This window comes from Panulirus ornatus, chromosome 14 (assembly GCF_036320965.1).
Source record: "Panulirus ornatus isolate Po-2019 chromosome 14, ASM3632096v1, whole genome shotgun sequence".
Taxonomy (NCBI): domain Eukaryota; kingdom Metazoa; phylum Arthropoda; class Malacostraca; order Decapoda; family Palinuridae; genus Panulirus; species Panulirus ornatus.
The window spans coordinates 26,568,049-26,572,207 of NC_092237.1; the positions used below are offsets into that span (position 1 = coordinate 26,568,049).

General features: G+C 36.0%; 1 pseudogene; it reads left to right on the forward strand.

Moving 5' to 3' along the window:
- Positions 1-2,877: 2,877 nt before the first annotated feature.
- On the forward strand, positions 2,878-3,696 carry LOC139753078 (plasma membrane ascorbate-dependent reductase CYBRD1-like; annotated as a pseudogene).
- Positions 3,697-4,159: the final 463 nt, after the last annotated feature.

Here is a 4,159-nt window from a genome sequence, read left to right on the forward strand (position 1 = left end):
ACACCATATTTATGTTGCTTAAGTCTAACAGAAAGATCCTTACCAATCTGAACAACATAAAATTTATCACAGTTTCCACAAGGAATTTTATAGATGCAACTAAGAGAATTTTCTGGTGTATTCCTGATTAAGATATTCTTTATAGTATTATTGTTGCTAAAGGCAACATTTACATTAAAGGATTTAAGCAATATGGGAAGCAAAGTGAAATTATTATTGAAAGGGAGAACTAAAAGATTCTTGGTGTCAATGGGAGGTTTGGGCCTAACTCTTTAAAATGATTTCTTTGCTAACTTAAGGGATTTATCAATGAAAGATCTAGGGTACTTTAACTTAGATCCAATAGAGTATATCTTCTCAAACTCATCATCAATAAACTCTGGACTGCAAATACGTAATGCCCTAAGGAACATAGACTGAAATGATAATAATTTAACTCTGTCATGTTGAGATGAGTAATAATGGATATATGAGCATACATTTGTTGCAGCATACGTTTGTTGCAGCTGTCTGGTCGACCATTTGACCAATTTCAAAATATTATTCTAAAGAAAAACATTGAATTAAAGAAACTTGAAATGGAGGAGGCTTTTCGCATTTCAAGAGAGAAGAAACGTGCCTTTCAAATGGCAATACCGACACACTGGAAGAACCGGATGTTGGACTATTGCTATGATGAATTAAGGAAAGAACGCAATAGGCTACAAGTGTCACTAAATCGTAAGTTGGACCATCTTATTGAAAACCGCGACTGGACCAAGAACACAAACCCATCTTTTGTGGTAAATCTGTCTAATAAACAACTAGATAAAGATTCCTTGTGTGCATTAGGCTATGGTTTAAGTTTTGTGTGCTCTAATAGAGAAGCCAGCTGTGTTGATGTCACAAAGTCTTTTTGTAAATTAGAAAAATACAGTAATTTAAGTAATGATGATGATTTCTGTAAGGGTTTAGTGTATGCCAGTTTGTCAAGACCAGTGGAACCTAATTGCCCTAAAAGATTTTTAAGAGCTATTAACACCTTAAAGAAAGACAATGATATATATATTACTAAAGCAGATAAGGCTAACACTGTTGTGATTATGGACAAAAGTATTTATTTATCTAAAAGGAATGATCTTTTATATGATGACAAAACATATTCCAATCTCAGTGATAATCCCCTAGAAGCATTTAATTCCCATTTCAATAAAGAATCGAAGTTGTTGTTAAAGGTAATGGTTCTGTTATCAAAAGTTTGTCATCTTTGTCCCCTTCACTGCCACATATGTATGGACTTATCAAAACACATAACCAAAATTTTCCAGCAAGACCTACAGTGAGTTCAGTAGGCTCCATCATATATAGATTGTCAAAATGATTAGTTTCTTTTTTAAGCCCTTTAGTGGGTAAGATATCAAATTCTAATATCATGACCAATTTAGATTTAGTCAACAAGCTAAACAATAATAATGTAAATTTTGATTTCAAACTAGTTAGCTTTGATGTTTCCTCACTTTTCACAAAAGTTCCAGTTGATGACCTGTCAGAATATCTATTTGATGTTTTGGATGATATTGATTTACCTACTTCAAAGTTTGTTTTCACTGAACTAGTAAAATTGTGTATAAAAGACTGTGTATTTCAATTCAATGGAGATTATTATGCTCAAAAATTTGGTATGGCAATTGGTAACCCTCTTTCACCTGTACTAAGTAGTCTTATAATAGAATTACTTGAAACAAAACTACTAAATGTCTTTCCTTCTATTGCAATTTAGTTTAGGAATGTAGATGACGTTGTGGTTGTCCAACAAATGAAAATTTACAAACATTTTTCCCCATATTTAACAACTTAGTACCTTCCATCAATATTTGCTATAGAAAATGAAAATAATGGTATGTTACCATTTTTAGATTGCATGATTTATAGGGATGAAAACAAATTTAAGTCTAGCATATACAGAAAACCTGCCAATGAATGCTCATAAATCCATTATTACTCATCTCAACATGACAGAATAAAATTATTATCATTTCAATCTATGTTCCCTAGGGTATTACGTATTTGCAGTCCAGAGTATAGTGATGATGAGTTTGAGAAGATATATCTTATTGGATCTATGCTAAAGTACCCTAGAACTTTCATTGATAAATCTCTTACGTTAGCAAAGAAATCATTTTATAGGGTTCAGCCCAAACCTCCCATTGACACTAAAAATCTTTCAGTTCTCCCTTTTGATAATAATTTCTCTTTACTTACCATGTTGCTTGAATCCTTTAATGTAAATGGTGCCTTCTGCAAGAATAATACTATAAAAAACATCTTAATCTGGAAGTCACGAGAAAATTCTCCTATAAAGTGCCATGTGGAAGTTGTGATAAGTTTTATGTTGGGTAACACTGGTAAGGATCTTTCTGTTAGACTTAAATATTTTATAAGAACGGGACAAGAACCAAATGCCTTGTTTAATCACGTTAAAAACTATGATCATTGTATTGACTAGAGTAATGACATCTAAGTTATTAAATCTAACTCCAGTATCACGAGAAATATCACTGAATCTTATATAATTAGATACACAAAGAACTATAATCATAATTTGAGTGAAGATTTATAGAAATTGGATACCTATTTTGTTGATAAAGTTTGTAAACAATTCTCTTTCTTGTCCACATAATACATTTATGATACGCTCGTTAACTGTCATGGATAATCACATGCTTACCAAATGGCGTCCTAGCTACATCTCTTCGTTGTATATCAACTGACTGTTATATTACTGTCTTGTGTCTCCCCTGATAATTTGATCATTACACGAAAGTGCACTTGGGAACTTATCGTGTTTCATTCTCCCCGTGGATTCATAAGAATATACTTGACCAACGTTACGTCAGGATGGGGCGGTCACACCGCTACAGTTACGGTGGGCATATGAACACTGGGTCGTCCATTGTGTTCTACTTCCTAGAATTCCTCGCAGATATTCTCATGTTCGGCCCTCTGAGTCTCGTGCTCTTCTGGTCAGTATACTACCGTGGAGGGTTCGGCTGGCGCGATGAGGTGCACCTGGAACTCAACTTCCACCCTGTTCTCATGATATGCGGCTTCGTCTTCTTCTTGGGACATGCAATGTTGGTGTACCGATTGTTCCGGTGCTGCAACAAATTGACAGCCAAGATCATACACACATTCCTCTGCTTGATGGCTGTTCCATGCATTGTGGTTGCCACCATAACTATTTTTGACTCCCACAACCTTCGTAACCCTCCAATCCCTAATTTGTACTCCCTACAGTCATGGCTAGGCCTGATTACCATTAGACTCTTCACTCTGCAGCTGGTAGTTGAAGTCTTCAGTGTCTAGTTACTGCTCTTCTGTGAGCAAGGAACAGCAAAGTCTCGTTCTGGTTTGGTGCCTGTCCATACCACCTTTGGAATCATCACAGTCACGCTTGTTATTGCCACTGCTGTTACAGGATACTCTGAGAAGGACTTCCTTGTACTAAGCACAAAAGAGTTAACTATGCTGTTGAATGAAGCATGGGTGATCAACACTCAAGCTGCAGGTTTAGCAGGGTTGGCCATTGTGATGGGATTTCTCCTGTACTCATCTCGATATGCCCGCAGCAGCCATCCTGTGCCTATTTTTGATACACCTTCCAATTCTCATTATGCTATGACTCATAAGATATATTACTACCGAGACCATAAGTAGAATAATCCGTAAATCATTATTATGCTTTTTCTATATACTTGAATAGAAATGTCTAAATGTGTGAGGATGTAACCAAGATGAGAAAAAAGAAGAGATAGGTAGTATGTTACAGGAAAGGAGCCTGGATGTTTTGGCTCTGAGTGAAACGAAGCTCAAGGGTAAAGGGGAAAGTAGTTTGGAAATGTCTTTGGAGTAAAGTCAGGGGTTAGTGAGAGGAAAAGAGCAATGAAAGGAGTAGCACTGCTCATGAAAAAAGAATGGTGGGAGTATGTGATACAGTGTAAGAAAGTAAACTCTAGATTGATATGGGTAAAACTGAAATTGGATGGAGAGAGATGGGTGATCATTGGTGCATCTGCACCTGGGCATGAAAAGAAAGATCATGAGAGGCAAGTGTTTTGAGATCACCTGAGTGAGTGTGACAGTAGTTTTGATGCACGATACTGGGTTATATAGATGGGTG